This window comes from Ranitomeya variabilis, chromosome 6 (genome assembly GCF_051348905.1).
Source record: "Ranitomeya variabilis isolate aRanVar5 chromosome 6, aRanVar5.hap1, whole genome shotgun sequence".
NCBI classification, from domain to species: domain Eukaryota; kingdom Metazoa; phylum Chordata; class Amphibia; order Anura; family Dendrobatidae; genus Ranitomeya; species Ranitomeya variabilis.
In genome coordinates this window covers 189,801,543-189,821,612 of record NC_135237.1, presented here as the reverse complement: position 1 = coordinate 189,821,612, position 20,070 = coordinate 189,801,543, and the positions used below count along the sequence as shown (strand labels likewise).

Below are 20,070 nucleotides of genomic sequence, written 5' to 3'. Positions count from 1 at the left end.
TGCACTGATGTCCGCAGCGGAAGCCATGTTGTCGGAGACCACAATCGCTAATCACAGCTCGTAATACTTGGGCACATGAGCGTCTACTTTTATCAGACTTGTCCTGGAGGCTCTAGGGTTTGCGCTCGTCACCTCGCAGGTTCCCGCATTTTGCTCCCGCAGCAGCGGTGTAAGGGAGAGTCTGTGACCTATGTAATTCCTTGTTAATGTCGGATGTGCGCGGTCCCCAGAGCAGGGCGGAGACTACAGGTGGGTATCATGCCGGCAGCTCGGGCCCTGGACGTATTAGTACATGTAGGAATGGGCATGAAGATGGCAGTCATGCAGCAACTTCCATAGCTCCCATGAGGCAGGCCGTCACTGGCCGCTTATTGCCAGAGGCTGCAGTGTGGGAGGCAGTGGCACAGCCATGAGTCTCCATGTGGCACTGGCCTGAAGGCGTAGGGCGAGTCCCCACGGGGCTGACTTGCTGCATTAACCCTATGGACCCCAGGGCCAATGCCCACGCCCCAAGGGAATATCAATGCCCATGTTACTGTAAGGTGCTGTCCACTGCTGAGCGAGCTCTGCGCAGTCCATAGTCACCAACATCGGTTCTTGTGCAATGTTGGCACCGCTCTGCGGGGCATGTGAAATTGTGTCGTGACCACCGCAGCGGAAAAAAACCCCCTATAAAATTGAACTTTTAATTATATTTAAAAATGTACAATTTTAATCTAAAAAATATTAAATAAGATAGCACCTCCCAATTCTATTAAATGGGGCTGATAACTGCTCAACAGGGAGTTTATAGAAGTAGATGTAATATTCCTATACTGACTAATAGAGCCCTATTAGGCTGCCAGTGAATGTTGGCACCCTAAAATTCGATATGGCGCCCCCGCTCAACGTCGGCAGTCCTTTAAGTCCCTGTCAGCCCCTATTCTACAGTAAAACATAGAACAGAATCCAACATGCATACAAAATACCAATTGTCTGACACTAACTGAATGTTACAGTGTACAGAACGTCTCTGCTTGTCCCCTCAGAGGGATATGCCCCATAGGTTACACAACTAGGTGTTAGAGGATTGCTCTATTAGCTCATTGTCATTCACAAGATTCAGTACATAACAACATCTCTGCTTGTCCCTCAATAGGATATGGCTCATAGGTTATAGAAAAGACTAACATGACAGATATGAGTACCTATGTACTACCAGTAAGAGGCCACCCTCAAAAAATCACCACAATGAAACAGGGAGACAGACCTAATTGTCATGTGGTCATAGACACAGTTTTAAGCAGGCAAAAATATTTTACAGGCAGACAAATGTTATAAAGTCATAGACAATTGCAGACCCATTTTCTTAAATAGAAGATCGCTTAGCTTTTGGGAAGTGTACACGTACAGGAGGCAGACACTCAGACAAAGTAGACTGCTTCTGAGTTTGCCTTCCCTTCCCTGTTTTGCGAAGGGGTTTGGACGTATGTCCCTCCGGGATCCACAAATGCAATGTGAAAGCACCCTATGGCCACATGTACAAGTTCAGTATTTGGTCATGACCAAGCAATAGAGAGCACATGGGTTTAACCCCTTGGTACCTGTTTCGCCCCTGGGATAGTTCTTATCCCCCTCCCGTGGTGGTTTGTAGCTAAAACTCCCAAAACCTAGGAAAGGTCATAGCTTCCCAGCGGAAGGTGATAGGGATGCTATTCTGGCGCTGTCGGATCTGGCCTGGCCCCCATTTCACTTGGAAACCAAACACGGCTTTGCTACCCGGCTTTTACTAGCCATTCTGCGTAACTCCCTACACTGGGGTGCTGGAACTGATCAAGACCCTGGGAGGCATTCTGCCCATTTCTAGAGCTCTTGAAAATGTAACTGGTGTGTGGTTAGAATGTATGATGACTCCATATTCTCCTTAAATCTCCTTATGAAATCCTTTCTGACTGGAGGTAGTTTGAATGAAGCAGTCACACAGCGTGGGCTGCACTGGTAGTCATCCTGTATGAGCCTGGATACTAGCTGGTGGGGCTGGACCACCTGCTGAGTCAGGTGTCCTGTTACAGCTACACATGCTGAATGAGGATTGTAAGCTGCTACTAAATAAATCCCTCCATATTCTTTACATACTTTCTCCCTAATTCTAGATATGTTTACTGCATCATGGTACAAGCACTTAAAGGGGTGGTCTACTACATGGATAACACCTAAGCAATATGTATTATTCACCCTTAAAAAAAAAACAAAAAAAAAACACTTATAGTCTCCGCCGGTGCAGGCTCTGTTCTAGCGGTGCCGTTGCTGCCTCTTCTGGGGACCTCATAACATTGTGTCATGCGATCCCTTCTGCCAATCAGCGGTCGCTTCACTCTCCCCGTCTTTTGACAAATCACGTACAGAGGAAGTTAGAGCTGCTGACATGTACATTGTGCTTTCACATATCATTAAATCTACTGATTGCTGCAGGCCACAATGCTACCTCACTGACAACTGCAGACAAGGTTACTGTGAAAAAATAATAATTTTATGTGATGTTTTTTCATTGCAGGTCACAATTTGCATATAACTTTGCCTCCATGCACATCAATAAAGATCTCACACTATCTCTCTGCAAAATCTATTTTTTTTTTTCCAAAATTCCCCAAAAGATAAAACCGCACCAGTCAAATACAGTGCAGGTGCAATCCAGGGTCTGCACCACTGGGCTACCTATATTTCAAAAAGGTGAAACCTGGTATTTAATCCAAGCCAATAACATTTCTTTGTTTTTTCTTTTTTTTTTTTTTTTTAACAGCCAAGCGACTTGTCGGAATTTCTGTTGAGCAACACACATTGCCGAATAGCCGGTTCTTCACTTGTCAAGTTAACTTGTGCTACATCCATTTATATTTTATAGCAGGGGTAATAAACTCAAATCACAGAGGTACAAAATTAGAAAACTTAGGCAAAGTTGCAGACCAACCTTGATATTTGTTAGAGAAATGTCTAAAATTGACGTTTTTCCTTACAAAATGTAATGATGAACCTTTTCATATGGAAACAAACTTAGGGAGGTTGTCCCAGGAACAAAGTACATTTTAATTACGGTAAGAGATCTTTGAATAAAACAAACACATAGTCACAACATGGGACATACTGGCATAACATAATATGTAAGAGCAGTAAAAAGAATATGGCCCAATGGGCTAATTTAAACATGCACTAACAAAGGATTAAAAAACAACAACTTGAAATAATAAATAAAACAGATAATAAAATATGATGGCAACAAAAGTGCCCCCCAAACAAAGTACGATACCCCAACAGTGAATTCCTCCACAGTACCCTCCACACACACACAGTATGATGACTCTACTGAACCCTTCCTAGCAAACTATGGGGCCTCCACACGGTATGATTCCGCTACTGTGATCTCCACACTGTAATATTGGCTCAACATAGTCCTTCACCACACGGTATAGTGGACCCCACCTAGTCCTCCTCACGGTATAGTTGGCCCTACCTAGTCCTCCGCACGATATAGTGGGCCCCACCTATTCCTCCCCATGGTATGGTGGGCCCCACCTAGTCCTCCTCACGGTATAGTGGGCCCCACCTAGTCCTCCTCACGGTATAGTGGGCCTCACCTAGTCCTCCGCACGGTATAGTGGGCCCCACCTAGTCCTCACGGTATGGTGGGCCCCACCTAGTCCTCACAGTATAGTGGGCCCCACCTAGTCCTCCTCACGGTATAGTGGGCCCCACCTAGTCCTCAAGTTATAGTGGGCCCCACCTAGTCCTCCGCATGGTATGGTGGTCCCCACCTAGTCCTCCGCACGGTATGGTGGTCCCCACCTAGTCCTCCGCACGGTATGGTGGTCCCCACCTAGTCCTCCGCACGGTATGGTGGTCCCCACCTAGTCCTCCGCACAGTATGGTGGGCCCCACCTAGTCCTCAGCATGGTATGATGGGCCCCACCTAGTCCTCGGTGGAGTATGGTGTTTGCTCCGGCCTCGGTTGCGACCATTCTAAACTCTTCACTGCTCGGAACAGCAGGCACAAAATAGAGACGTCATCACGCCTGCTGCACTGACGCTCCCAGCTCTATTATTTCTTTCAACTATCAGCCTCCATGATGCCAGTACAGTTGAAACTATGATGCCGGTCGGGGTGCCTCCATCGTGGGCTATATTTTATCAACCTGCGGACCAAAATTTGAGTCACTGGGATACTCTGAAACATTCCAGAGTCATTGCCACATGAGGTGACAATGGTCTGTTTTTTTTTTGGTTTTTTTTAATATTTTTTTTATTTGCTTTGGTTCTTTTTTGCTGATCTATATCTCATCTGCACTACTATAAATCTGCTTCTATTGAATATTTGGTTCCAGTGCAGGGCTTTCTATGGTTACTGTGAGGCTATGTGCCCACATTCAGGAATGTATACAGAATTTTCCTGAGCAAATCCGGTGTCCTTTCGCAGTAAATCCTCTCACGTTTTTCTCGCGTGTTTTGCGTGGATTTTTAGCGTTTTTTCCCGGAGCTTCCCAATGCAATAATTTATCCGCAGATTTTCCACAAAATTAATTAACATGCTGCGTTTTTTCCCCGCAATGTGTTTTTTTTGTGGAAAAAAAATGCAGCATGGGCACAAGAATTGCAGAATGCATTAAAAATTATGAGATGCTTAATGTAAGTGTTTTTGCAGCGGAAATACGCCAAAAATCTGGAATGTGTGCACATAGCCTGAGGTGTATTATTGGATGGTTAACTGTATTGGGATGACCCACAATGTGCGGCAGGGCACTACTATTTAACCACCCCCAACATTGGACGGATCCATATGTCCAGGTCGCTAGGTACTTACCAACGTTCAGTCAATTTTGTGCACGCAGAGGCTGTGCGCTCTCGATCGCCATCGGGTATCAGATGGTTGCAGCATTTAGCAAGCATGCAGAGAGAGGTGGCAGGTTGGGGGCTTTCACTATTGCACATTTCCAGTAAGTAATTGCTTATCGTTTGCATCATCCCTGTACCCTGTGCATTTGAGCCCACTGCTGTCTTGCACTGTTGGCACTTTATTAATTCTCTTACACATATATACTTATGATCATATGCTGCTATTATTGCCTCATATGAGAGTAGTACAGTCTTGCATTAGTGGCACTTTATTTTCACCCATGTATATACTAATGACCATATGCTGCTATTACTACCTCATATGAGAATAATGTCCACTACTATTTCCTTACACAGGCACATTGTTTAACATTTTGTGCACTTGCATTGGAATAGCTCATTTGGCCAAAACTAGCCTCTGATTCTTGTGACTGATGGTACTGTATATTTTATTAATCTTACTTTATGGAGTCTCTACTTATTATACATATACAAGGTGGCTGTTGTAATCCCTTATTTTTTACTACTGGCTAATAGTTTACTTTGGATTCCCCTATTCCTGCTTTGGCAGTGCTATTCTGTAAAGTAATGTTATTTGTGAATAAGTTTATTTACCTGGCATAAGATACTCATTTCCCTTCTTTTTCTTGCTTTAAAGGGCCACTGTCACCCCCTCCAGCCGTTATAAACTAAAAGAGCCACCTTGTGCAGCAGTAATGCTGCATTCTAACAAGGTGGCTTTTTTAGTTTTTGGTTCAAGTATTCCCAAAATAAAGCGTTTTGAAAGTTAGCCAAAATACTTGTCGTTAGCCAGGGAGGCGGGTCCTCACTCCCCAGCTTGAACCGCTACTCTGCCGTCACTCCAATCTTCAGGGGCTTTCGGCGCCACCCCCTCCACGCTTTTTTCTCTTCAAAACCGGCGCCTGCGCTGTGTGTAAGCTCTGGCCGTGTGACGTCCCAGCCAGGCTTGCAGACTGCGCCTGTGCGGGCATTGCGGCCACCCACCTTGGGAATCCCAGCCCCGCAGTGTGTTATGCATTATGCACAGTGCGGGGCTAGGATTCCTGGGCATGCGCACTGCGTGTGTCAGCCTGTCACCCAGTTCCCCTGCCTTACAGCGTCTGTATACTGTATTCAACTGATCATGCCTCCTCATACAGTACAGTATACAGTACAGTACACAGACGCTGTAAGGCGGGGGACCTGGGTGACAGGCTGACACACGCAGTGCGCATGCCCAGGAATCCTAGCCCCGCACTGTGCATAATGGAAGATTCCGCGTAAAAAAACCCACAGGCAAATCCGCAACGTGTGCACATACCCTTAGTGTTCAAAGAAACAACTATTCACAGCACCTCATAGCAAATAAAGGGTTAACCTTTACCCACAAAAGAGGCGCACGTCAATTCCAGAGAGTCCTTTCCGGAAAACATCTAAACATTTAAGTAGAAAATGAAGACAGCGCCTCAAACGTTGGTGAAAAATCGCAGTTCCTTTATTCTGCCCTCTGTGGTGACTTTTCGATCTACATGATCTTTTTCAAAATTTTGCGTTTCCTTGCGGGCACCGCACAACTCACATCCCGCATGTGTCCGTATACAACGCATGTCTCTGCGTACCCAATGTTAAAGATAGGTACGCAGGGAAATGCAGGACGCAGGCGGCAGTAGGCGGAACCTGGGCGGAGCTACACGGAGGAAGCAAGGAGGAAGTACGCTGCCATCCGCAGCCACAGGAATGCAAGTCTGAAACCAGCCTTACCTTGAGAAAATAAAAAATTTGGGGCGAAAAACATTTTTTGTGGGAAATGTTTTTTATTTTTTTTATTTTCAGGGATCAATGTTATAAATGTCTGTGAAGCACCTGGGGGTTCATGCTGCTCCCAACACAACTAAATTAATTCCCTGAGGGGTTTAGTTTCCAAAATGGTGTCACTTCCACTGTTTAGGCACATCAGGGCCTCTCCAAACACGACATGGTGTCTGCTAATGATTCCAGCAAATTTTGCATTTAGCAAGTCTCTCCTGCCCTTCTGAGCCCTGCCGTGTGCCCAAACTAGTTTTCCCCCACATATGGGGTATTGGCATAATGAGGAAAATTGCACAACAAATTTTGTGGTCCATTTTTTCCTGTTAACCCTGGTGAAAAAAAAAAAAAAAATAGGTCTAAATTAAAACTTTCGTGAAAAATAGTTAAATGTTAATTTTTCCTTCCACATTACAAAAATATCTGTGAAGCACCTAAACTTCTTGAATGTGGATTTGAGTACCTTGAGGGGTGTAGTTTTTTTTTTTTTACAATGGTGTCATTTTGGAGTATTTTCTGTCACATAGACCCATTAAAGCAATTTCAAATGTAATGGGATTCCTAAAAAAATGGTTTTGTAAATTTTGTTGAAAACTGAGAAATCGCTGGTCAACTTTTGACCCTTCTAACTTCCTAACAATAAAAATATATGTTTAAAAAATTGTGCTGCTGTAAAATAGACATGTTGGAAATGTTATTTATTAACTATTTTGGGTGACATATCTCTCTGGTTTATTAGGCATAATTAAAAGTTTGAAAATTGCAAAATTTTCAAAATTTTTGCCAAATTTCCAGTTTGTTTTTTTTCCACAAATCAACGCAAGTCATATCAAACAAATTTTTACCACTATCATGAAGTACAATATGTGACAAAAAACTGGCCAAGAATCTCTGAAATATGTTTAAGCCTTCCACATAAGTGACACTGGGCAGAATTGTAAAATTTGGCCTGGTTATGAATGTGAAAACAGGTTTTGGGGGGCTGAAGGTTATGTGCACACGTTGCGGATTTGACTGCGGATCCGCAGCAGATTGGGTGCTGCGGATTCACAGCAGTTTTCCATCCAGTTTACAGTACCATGTAAACCTATGGAAAACAAAATCCGCAGTGCACATGCTGCGGAAAATACCGTGCGGAAACGCTGCAGTTTATTTTCCACAGCATGTCAATTCTTTGTGCGGATTCCACAGCGTTTTACACCTGCTCCTCGATAGGAATCCGCAGATGTTAAAACGCAGGTGAAATCCACACAAAAAACGCTGGAAATCTGTGGTAAATCCGCTGGTAATCCGCAGGTAAAACATAGTGCGTTTTACCTGTGGATTTTTCAAAAACTGAGCGGAAAAATCCGCACTGAAATCCGCAACGTGTGCACATAGCCGAAGAGGTTGAGTACAGTTTAATAGTTTTTTTTTAAAGGGAATCTGTCACCAAGCATTTGCTTTCCCATCTGAGAGCAGCATGATGTAGGACAGTAAGCTGATTCCAGAAATGTCTCTTGGTGCTGCTTACTGCAGTGTTGATACCAGCCCTGTTTTATCTGCTGCAGATCTATCAGTTCTCTGAATGCTGAACTCTGTATAACCCCATGACTGAGGATAGCTGTCTGAAATACATTGCCATTTTCAGCTCTTAAATTTGTACTTGTTTTATCCATTTTTTTAAGAGTGTTTTTATTGAAGACTTTCAAGCTGGAACCGTTTTGACTTGACTTTTTAGCAGAATGGCACATTCCTCTGCATTGACTCTTCACATTTGGATGAGCTGATCCTTTTGGATCCAGGTTCCCTCCCTAGCTTACAAAAGGCTGTGAATAATTAGTCAGGCTTTTGTCTGAGTTCATGAAATATGAGCAACAGAGATGGGCGGACACCTGGATGTTCGGGTCCGGCGGTTTCGGCAAAATAGTTACAAAAATGTTTGAGTACCAGAACAGTACATGGACCACATTCACTTGAATGGGGGGCCCAAACATCCTGTGTTTGCTACGCTGTCGCAAACACCGCTTCTGATCAGCGGTAAAATCATCACTGACGGTCATTGAGCCACGGTTCCCACGCTTTATGTCACCAGGCAATACAAAGGTGACATCAACCCCACAAATATGAACCCCACTTGCCACCGCTGCAGGGCAAGTGAGAAGAGCCGGGCAAAGCGCCAGAATTGGTGCATCTAATAGATGTTCCTTTTCTGGGCTGCTGCAGGCTTCTACTTTTAGGCTGGGGGGCAATATCCATGGCCCCTTACCAGAGGCGTAGCTAGGGTTTTGGCTCGGGGGGGCGAAGCTTCTGAATGGGCCTCTAACCAGGTAACCTTGATTACAACTCGGTGATACGCCCTAATAGTGGAGGAGGACCTCAGAAGATGACCGCGCTCTCACTGAAGATAATCTCTATATAGTGCCCAATATGGATATTACTGTGATATGGTCAGTGGCAGACACCAGCCCTACAAAAAATAGATCACAGCACAGTTACAGATAATGTCTTACCGCTGACGTTCTTTATGATGGAGTCGTCACTTTTCCCATCTTTTCCATCTGGCCCAGTCCGACATGACAACTTCTTCCACCCAGGACTCATCTGCAGAGAATACAACAAAGACACATTTAACTTCTCATATTCCAGCCCCATCACTATCTATTCCCAATCTGCACAAACTCCTCATCCTTCTGATACCCCAATACTGAGCTGCTGCTGCCGTATGTGTCCCTATTACTGCACCTGATATCTCAATACTGAGCCGCTGCTGCCGTATGTGTCCCTATTTCTGCCCCTGCTGTGTGGTTCTGTGTGCCCTCTAAATTCTAAGGCACCCCTCTAATATAGCAATGCCAGGTGCAAGTGCCCAAGAAAACTGCCCATATTTTGCCCCCTAGAAAGTAATATTGTCCTGTGTGCCCCTTTGATAGTCACAGTAACCTGAGTTTCCCTATAACAGTAAGTGCCCACTTTTCATTTAATAATGTCCCTAGTCTGCCTCCTGTACAGCTCCCCTATACTCAGCATGATGCTCTCTTATACACCGTATACTGAACCCTTAGTAGCCTCCAAACTGATGGCTCCAACACTGTAATCCCCACAGTGTATGATGCCCCTCTAGATAGCCTCCATATAGTATAATGCACCAGATCGTCCTCAAAATAGTATAATGCACCAGATGGTTCTCAATATAGTATAATGCACTCCCCATAGGCCTACTCTATATTGTATAATGCACCCCCCATAGGCAGACCCTGTAGTATAAAGCAGCACCCCTATAGGCAGACCCTGTAGTATAAGACAGCACCCCCATAGGCAGACCCTGTACTGTAAGGCAGCACCCCTATAGGCAGACCCTGTAGTATAAGGCAGCACCTCCATAGGCAGACTCTGTAGTATTAGGCAGCACCCCCATAGGCAGACCCTGTAGTATAATGCAGACCCCCCCAAAGGCAGACCCTGTAGCATTAGGCAGACCCCCATAGGCAGACCCTGTAGTATTAGACAGACCCCACCATAGGCAGACCATGTAGTATTAGGAAGACCCCCCACAGGCAGACCCTGTAGTATTAGGCAGACCCTGTAGTATTAGGCAGACCCCCCATAGGCAGATCCTGTAGTATTAGGCAGACCCCCCATAGGCAGACCCTGTAGTATGAGGCAGACCCTGTAGTATTAGGCAGACCCCCCCATAGGCTGACCCTGTAGTATTAGGCAGACCCTGTAGTATTAGGCAGACCCCCCATAGGCAAACCCTGTAGTATTAGGCAGACCCCCCCTCATAGGCAGCGCAGCGCTCCTTCCCTCATCATTGCGGTCAGCTGTATCAGCTAAATGCCGGTACAGCTGACCCTGGGATGACAAGCGGGGGGCCCACTGCTGGCACCGGGCCCCCCCGCCTGCTCAGGGGCCCCATAGTTGCCAGCGGCAGAGCAGGGAGATCGATTATCCCTGCTCTGCTGCAGAAGGTAACTGTATCATAGCTCCGGGTGGGCCACCTCTGGGCATCGGGCCCGGGGCACCCGCAATCGCTGCCCCCCGGCAGCTACGCTACTGTCCCTTACCAGGCTGAGAATACCAGCTGTCTGCTTTTGCAAGGATGTTTGTCAAAAATGGGGGGGGCCCCACACCGTTTTTTTAAATTATTTAAATAAAAAATACGGATTGAGGACTCATCTATTCTTGATAACCAGCCTTGCTGAATCTGACAGCTAAGGGTTGAAGCTCTCAGCTGTGAGTTTTGCCTGGCTGGTTATCAAAAATACAGGGGAACCCACGCTGTTTTTTTTCCATGTTCAGTGTCCGTGCCCAAACAGTATGTGTCCGGTACGGACCCCAAACTTTACTATTCGGGTTCACCCATCTTTAGTGAGCAAAGCAGAGTTGTGTTTTCCATGTATAGACAACATAGCTATGTGTGCACTTAATATGTAGTCTGCAGAGGTATGAATACATGTAATGTCAGCATAGGAGAGCTGTGGTGATGCAATGTGTAGACAGCAGAACATTACATACACATCTCCCCTTTCTTGAGCACTTGTTCACTTGTTTTGTTTCTGAATCAATAAGGAAAGGCAGCCAGGATCAGCATAAATCATTCAGAAACGAAACAAAAAATGTCTGGATACCACAGAGCTGCTGCTTCCTGATTTTCAGCAGTGTCCATTAGTCCTCCCTCTCTCACAAATCCTGCTTGAGAAGTGCTCCTTTATGTACTGATGTAGTACATTCTGTCTACAGATGTAACAAAGCTGAATGTAATAGTGATAGAGCATCATGAAGAGAGCACTAGAATGCTGAATGGATGAGGAGGGAAGCATCCACAGTATTCAATTGTGCCTATGTCCTGAGTTTGCAAAATCATTTACAAGAACTTTGCAATTGTATTCATTTATGAACATGAAATAACCTGTTTAGCACAAAAGATGTACCGTAGTTTTCGGACTATAAGACATAAAACATAAACCATTCTACTTACCTTTCTTGCGCTCCCTCGCAGTGTCCTATTTTGATGCCATCAGCTGATTTATGCTAGTAAGCAGCGCATGGCAGTGACATCATGCGCTGCTTACAAGCCGAGGACAGCTGCCGAAATGCTCACTGCTCCCCACACGAATAGCTGGAGCCACTGACTTCCTGCAACTGCTGGGTGATCACATGTGCCCACTACTAAAGGAAATGAATATTCCCTTCTCTCCACTCCCATGGGCGTGGTGAGCAGTGAATATTCATTCTCTTTAATAGCGATCACACGTAAACGCCCAGCTGCTGCAGGAAGCCGGCGGCTGCTACTACTGTGCTCGCTGTGAAAGAGTAATGAATATTCACTTCTCCACATGCCCATGGGAGTGGAGAGCAGTGAATATTCATTCCCTTTAGTAGCGGGCACACTTGATCGCACCGCAACTGCAGGAAGCCGGCTGCTGGGCGATTGTGTGCCTGCTATTAAAGAGAAATGAATATTCACTGCTCCCCAAACCCATAGTCCCTCCCTCGTCTTAGCGCTTACTTCAGTGCATAGAGGTGGGAGGGATTATGGGTGTGGTGAGCAGTGAATATTCATTTCTCTTTAGCAGCAGGTACAGGGCTAGCTGCAGCAGCTGGCTCCTGCCTCCCTTGACCCACTGCTCAGCCACTGGCATTCCCCCCACCTCCCCATCCACAGCAGCTACATCCTGATTATAAGGTGCACACCCATTTTCCTCAAAATTTTTGAAGGAAAAAGTGTGTCTTATAGCGTAAAATTTGATACATGTATTTGTCTAGTTGTGATGTAACTTGCGGCATATGTACAGTGGCATGTGAAAGTTTGAGTCTAAATTACTGTTGTTCTGAACAGTTAAGCAAGTTGAAGATGAAATGATCTCTAAAATGCCTAAAGTTAAAGATGACACCTTTCCTTTGTATTTTAGGCAAAAAATATATATTTTTGTTTTACATTTTAAAAATTACAAAAAGTAAAATGGGCTGATGCAAACGTTTGTGTACCCTGCATGGTTAGTACCTAGTAGCACCCCCTTTTCAAAGTATCATAGCTTTTAACCCCTTCCCGACCTGTGACACAGCTTATGCGTCATGAAAGTCGGTGCCAATCCGACCTGTGACGCATATGCTGTGTCACAGAATGATCGCGTCCCTGCAGATCGGGTGAAAGGGTTAACTCCCATTTCACCCGACATGCAGGGACAAGGGGAGTGGTACTTCAGCCCAGGGGGGGTGGCTTCACCCCCCCGTGGCTACGATCGCTCTGATTGGCTGTTGAAAGTGAAACTGCCAATCAGAACGATTTGTAATATTTCACCTAAAAAACTGGTGAAATATTACAATCCAGCCATGGCCGATGCTGCAATATCATCGGCCATGGCTGGAAACACTGATGTACCCCCCCCCCCCCCACCGCCACTGATCTCCTCCCCGGTCCTCCGTCTGGTGCCCGCTCCCCTCCGTCATCCTGTCTGCTCCCCCGTCCTCCTGCCCGGTCCCCCCGTGCTCCGATGCCACCCCCCCCCGTCCTCCGATCCACCCCCCATGCTCAGATCTCCCCCCCTCATACTTACCGGGCCTCCCGGTGTCCGTCCGTCTTCTCCATGGGCGCCGCCATCTTCCAAAATGGCGGGCGCATGCGCAGTGCGCCCGCCGAATCTGCCGGCCGGCAGATTCGTTCCAGGTATAGTTTGATTACTGTGATAGGTTATATCACAGTGATCAAAATAAAAAAAATTGTAAATGACCCCCCCTTTATCACCCCCATAGGTAGGGACAATAATAAAAAAAAAGAAAATATTTTTTTTTCTTTTTCCACTAGGGTTAGGGTTAGAACTAGGGGTAGGGTTAGGGGTAGGGTTAGGGTTAGGGCATGTGCACACAGTGCGGATTTGGCTGCGGATCCGCAGCGGATTGGCCGCTGCGAATTCGTAGTAGTTTTTATGGAAAACCAAATCCGCTGTGCCCATGGTGCGGAAAATTCCGTGCGTAAACGCTGCATTGTATTTTCCGCAGCATGTCAATTCTTTGTGCGGATTCCGCAGCGTTTTACACCTGTTCCTCAATAGGAATCCGCAGGTGAAATCCGCACAAAAAAACGCTGTAAATCCGCAGGTAAAACGCAGTGCCTTTTACCTGCAGATTTTTCAAAAATCGTGCGGAAAAATCTCACACGAATCCGCAACGTGGGCACATAGCCTTAGGGTTAGGGTTGGAATTAGAGTTAGGGTTGGAAATAGGGTTAAGATTAGGCTTGTGGTTAGGGTTACGGATAGGGTTAGGGGTGTGTTGGGGTTACAGTTGTGGTTAGGGTTGGGATTAGGGTTAGGATTAGGGTTAGGGTTGGGATTAGGGTTACGGGTGTGTTGGGTTAGGGTTGTGGTTAGGGGTGTGTTGGGGTTAGGGTTGTGATTAGGGTTATGGCTACAGTTGGGATTAGGGTTAGGGGTGTGTTGGGGTTAGTGTTGAAGTTAGAATTGAGGGGTTTCCACTGTTTAGGCACATCAGGGGTCTCCAAACGCAACATGGCGCGACCATTGATTCCAGCCAATCTTGCGTTCAAAAAGTCAAATGGTGCTCCCTCCCTTCCAAGCCCCGACGTGCGCCCAAACAGTGGTTTACCCCCACATATGGGGTACCAGCATACTCAGGACAAACTGGGCAACAACTCTTGGGGTCCAATTTCTCCTGTTACCCTTGCAAAAATAAAAAATTACTTGCTAAAACATAATTTTTGAGGAAAGAACAATTATTTTTTATTTTCACGGCTCTGCGTTATAAACTTCTCTGAAGCACTAGGGGGTTGAAAGTGCTCACCACACAACTAGATAAGTTCCTTGGGGGGTCTAGCTTCCAAAATGGGGTCACTTGTGGGGTGTTTCTACTGTTTAGGCACATCAGGAGCTCTGCAAATGCAACGTGACGCCAGCAGACCATTCCATCAAAGTCTGCATTTCAAATGTCACTACTTCCCTTCCGAGCCCTGACGTGCGCCCAAACAGTGGTTTACCCCAACATATGGGGTACCGGCATACTCACAACAAACTGGGCAACAAATATTGGGGTCCGATTTCTCCTGTTACCCTTGTGAAAATAAAAAATTGCTTGCTAAGGGTACGTTCACACAGGACTTTTTTGCTGCTTTTTTTTGCTGCTTTTTTTTATGCTAATTTAGGTGCGTTATTTTGGTGCGTATTTGGTGCGTTTTTTGGGTACGTTCACACAGGACTTTTTTGCTGCAGATTTTTGCTGCTTTTCTTATGCCAATTTTCAGCTGCTAGGACACCTCACAATGGCTCTTCACACCTCACAATGGCTCTTCACACCTTACTACCAGGAACTCCCTCACAATAGATCACAATCAGGACACCTCACAATGGCTCTTCACACCTCACAATGGCTCTTCACACCTCACTAACCACACCCCTAAGCTCTTGGCTGTGAGATCACTTCCTGCTGGCCATGATTTTCTGCACAAAAAACGCAGCAAATAATGCTACATGCGTTTTTTCAGCGTTTTTTTATCACCCATTCAAGTCAATGGGTGAAAAAACGCAGCAAAAACGCTGAAAGAAGTGACATGCCCTATGTCCAAAAAAAGCAGCAAAGCAGAAAATACTGATCAAACAAAAAACCAACGTGTGTGCATGAGATTTCTGAAATCTCATAGGCTTTACTGGTACTGTAAAAAGCAGCTGAAAATTAGCATAAAAAAAAGCAGCAAAAAAAAGCAGCAAAAAAGTCCTGTGTGAACGTACCCTAAAACATCTTTTTTGAGGAAAGAAAAATGATTTTTTATTTTCACGGCTCTGCGTTGTAAACTTCTGTGAAGCACTTGGGGGTTGAACGTGCTCACCACACATCTAGATAAGTTCCTTGGGGGGTCTAGTTTCCAAAATGGGGTCACTTGTGGGGGAGCTCCAATGTTTAGGCACACAGGGGCTCTCCAAACGTGACATGGTGTCCGCTAGCGATGGAGATAATTTTTCATTCAAAAAGTCAAATGGCGCTCCTTCCCTTCCGAGCCTTACCATGTGCCCAAACAGTGGTTTACCCCCACATGTGAGGTATCGGTGTACTCAGGAGAAATTGCCCAACAAATTTTAGGATCCATTTTATCCTGTTGCCCATGTGAACATGAAAAAATTATGGATCAATTTGTGAAGCACCTGGGGGTTTAAAGTGCTCACTATGCATCTAGATAAGTTCCTTGGGGGGTCTAGTTTCCAAAATGGGGTCACTTGTGGGGGAGCTCCAATGTTTAGGCACACAGGGGCTCTCCAAACGCGACATGGTGTCCGCTAAAGATTGGAGCCAATTTTTCATTCAAAAAGTCAAATGGCGCTCCTTCCCTTCCGAGCCCTGCCGTGCGCCCAAACAGTGGTTTACCCCCACATATGAGGTATCAGCGTACTCAGGACAAATTGGACAACAACGTTCGTGGTCCAGTTTCTCCTTTCACCCTTGGGAAAATAAAAAAATTGTTGCTAAAAGATCATTTTTGTGACTAAACAGTTAAATGTTCATTTTTTACTTCCATGTTGCTTCTGCTGCTGTGAAACACCTGAAGGGTTAATAAACTTCTTGAATGTGGTTTTGAGCACCTTGAGGGGTGTCACTTTTGGGTATTTTCAGCCATATAGAACCCTCAAAATGACTTCAAATGTGAGGTGGTCCCTAAAAAAATGGTTTTGTAAATTTTGTTGTAAAAATGAGAAATCACTGGTCAAATTTTAACCCTTATAACTTCCTAGCAAAAAAAAAATTTGTTTCCAAAATTGTGCTGATGTAAAGTAGACATGTGGGAAATGTTATTTATTAACTATTTTGTGTCACATAACTCTGTGGTTTAACAGAATAAAAATTCAAAATGTGAAAATTGCTAAATTTTCAAAATTTTCGCCAAATTTCCGTTTTTTTCACAAATAAACTCAGAAATTATTGACCTAAATTTACCACTAACATGAAGCCCAATATGTCACGAAAAAACAGTCTCAGAATCGCTAGGATCTGTGGAAGCGTTTCTGAGTTATTACCTCACAAAGGGACACTGGTCAGAATTGCAAAAAATGGCCAGGTCATTAAGGTCAAAATAGGCTGGGTCATGAAGGGGTTAAGCACTTTTTGTAGCCATATAAGTGCCTTTCAATTCTTATGTGAGGGATTTTCATCCATTCTTGCTAGGAAAATTCTTCCAGTTCTGTGAGATTCCTGGGTCGTCTTGCATGCACTGCTATTTTGAAGTCTAGCCACAGATTTTCAATGATGTTCAGATCAGGGCACTGTTTAAGCCCATTGTAAAACCTTCAGCTTGCACAATTTGAGGTAGTCTATTGTGGCTTTTGACATGTGTTTAGGATTATTATCCATTTGTTGAAGCCGTCCTCTTTTTACACTTGGTGTTATGATTACATCAATAATTCGTTGAAATTGTTATGAATCCATTCTTCCCTCTGTGAAATGTTCCCTGTGCAATTGGCTACAACACAACCCCAAAGCATGATTGATCCACCCCCATGCTTAATGGTTGATAAGATGTTTTTTTCCAGAAATTCTGTGCCCTTGTTTCTCCACACATACATTTGATCATTGTGGCCAAAGAGTTCTATTTTAAAGGGAACCTGTCACCCCCAAAATGGAAGTTGAGCTAAGCCCACCAGCATCAGGGGCTTATCTACAGCATTCTGGAACATTACATACACATCTCCCCTTTCCTGAGCACTTGTTTTGTTTCTGAGGCAATAAGAAAAGGCATCTAGGATCAGCGTAAACCATTCAGAAACGAAACAAAAAGTTCACTTGTTTTGTTTCTGAATCAATAGGAAAGGCAGCCAGGATCAGCATAAATCATTCAGAAACGAAACAAAAAATGTCTGGATACCACAGAGCTGCTGCTTCCTGATTTTCAGCAGTGTCCATTAGTCCTCCCTCTCACAAAACTTCCTGCTTGATAAGTGACCCTTTATGTACTGATGTAGTACAGGTCCTTCTCAAAAAATTAGCATATAGTGTTAAATTTCATTATTTACCATAATGTAATGATTACAATTAAACTTTCATATATTATAGATTCATTATCCACCAACTGAAATTTGTCAGGTCTTTTATTGTTTTAATACTGATGATTTTGGCATACAACTCCTGATAACTCAAAAAACCTGTCTCAATATATTAGCATATCAAGAAAAGGTTCTCTAAACGACCTATTACCCTAATCTTCTGAATCAACTAATTAACTCTAAACACATGCAAAAGATACCTGAGGCTTTTAAAAACTCCCTGCCTGGTTCATTACTCAAAACCCCCATCATGGGTAAGACTAGCGACTAGTGTTGAGCGATACCGTCCGATACTTGAAAGTATCGGTATCGGAAAGTATCGGCCGATACCGGCAAAGTATCGGATCCAATCCGATACCGATACCCGATACCAATACAAGTCAATGGGACTCAAGTATCGGACGGTATTCCTGATGGTTCCCAGGGTCTGAAGGAGAGGAAACTCTCCTTCAGGCCCTGGGAACCATATTAATGTGTAAAAGAAAGAATTAAAATAAAAAATATTGCTATACTCACCTCTCCGAGGGAACCGGCAGCGTTGTTTGCTTAAAATTCGCGCTTTTCTTTCCTTACGTGAAGTCCCGGCTTTGTGATTGGTTGCGTCGCAGTCACATGGGCGACGCAACCAATCACAGCAAGCCGTGACGTAATTTCAGGTCCTTAAGGATTTTAAAATTACGTCCCGGCTTTGTGATTGGTTGCGTCGCAGTCACATGGGCGACGCAACCAATCACAAGCCGTGACGTCACGCATTTTAAAATGCGCGCGTGTCCAGCCTCCCGGCTTGTGATTGGTTGACCGCGACGCAACCAATCACAAGCCAGGACGTCACGGGAGGCTGGACAAGCGCGCATTTTAAAATGCGCGCGTGTCCAGCCTCCCGTGACGTCACGGCTTGTGATTGGTTGCGTCGCCCATGTGACTGCGACGCAACCAATCACAAAGCCGGGACGTAATTTTAAAATCCTTAAGGGCCTGAAATTACGTCACGGCTTGCTGTGATTGGTTGCGTCGCCCATGTGACTGCGATGCAACCAATCACAAAGCCGGGACGTAATTTTAAAATCCTTATGGACCTGAAATGACATCACGGCTTGCTGTGATTGGTTGCGTCGCCCATGTGACTGCGACGCAACCAATCACAAGCCGGGACTTCACGTAAAGGAAAGAAAAGCGCAAATTTTAAACAAAGAACGCTGCCGCTTCCCTCGGTAAGGTGCAGGCTGCGTCGGAGAGGTGAGTATAGCAATATTTTTTATTTTAATTCTCTCTTTTACACATTTTTACATTAATGTTGTTTCGATACCGATACCCGATACCACAAAAGTATCGGATCTCGGTATCGGAATTCCGATACCCGCAAGTATCGGCCGATACCCGATACTTGCGGTATCGGAATGCTCAACACTACTAGCGACCTGACAGATGTCAAGAAGGCCATCATTGACACCCTCAAGCAAGAGGGTAAGACCCAGAAAGAAATTTCTCAACAAATAGGCTGTTCCCAGAGTGCTGTATCAAGGCACCTCAATGGTAAGTCTGTTGGATGGAAACAATGTGGCAGAAAACGCTGTACAACGAGAAGAGGTGACCGGACCCTGAGGAAGATTGTGGAGAAGGACCGATTCCAGACCTTGGGGAACCTGAGGAAGCAGTGGACTGAGTCTGGTGTGGAAACATCCAGAGCCACCGTGCACAGGCGTGTGCAGGAAATGGGCTACAGGTGCCGCATTCCCCAGGTAAAGCCACTTTTGAACCATAAACAGCGGCAGAAGCGCCTGACCTGGGCTACAGAGAAGCAGCACTGGACTGTTGCTAAGTGGTCCCAAGTACTTTTTTCTGATGAAAGCAAATTTTGCATGTCATTCGGAAATCAAGGTGCCAGAGTCTGGAGGAAGACTGGGGAGAAGGAAATGCCCAAATGCCTGAAGTCCAGTGTCAAGTACCCACAGTCAGTGATGGTGTGGGGTGCCATGTCAGCTGCTGGTGTTGGTCCACTGTGTTTCATCAAGGGCAGGGTCAATGCAGCTAGCTATCAGGAGATTTTGGAGCACTTCATGCTTCCATCGGCTGAAATGCTTTATGGAGATGAAGATTTCATTTTTCAGCACGACCTGGCACCTGCTCACAGTGCCAAAACCACTGGTAAATGGTTTACTGACCATGGTATTATTGTGCTCAATTGGCCTGCCAACTCTCCTGACCTGAACCCCATAGAGAATCTGTGGGATATTGTGAAGAGAAAGTTGAGAGACGCAAGACCCAACACTCTGGATGAGCTTAAGGCCGCTATTGAAGCATCCTGGGCCTCCATAACATCTCAGCAGTGTCACAGGCTGATTGCCTCCATGCCACGCCGCATTGAAGCAGTCATTTC

The 20,070-nt window shown here is 45.2% G+C and overlaps 1 protein-coding gene across 1 annotated transcript in view; it reads left to right on the top strand.

Moving 5' to 3' along the window:
- Positions 1–20: 20 nt before the first annotated feature.
- TRANK1 (tetratricopeptide repeat and ankyrin repeat containing 1) overlaps positions 21–20,070 on the top strand; it is a 216,858-nt gene continuing 196,808 nt past the window's right edge. The window contains exon 1 of the mRNA XM_077269326.1: positions 21–249. The gene's annotated coding sequence lies outside the window, so the exon portion shown is untranslated. The remainder of the gene's footprint in view (positions 250–20,070) is intronic.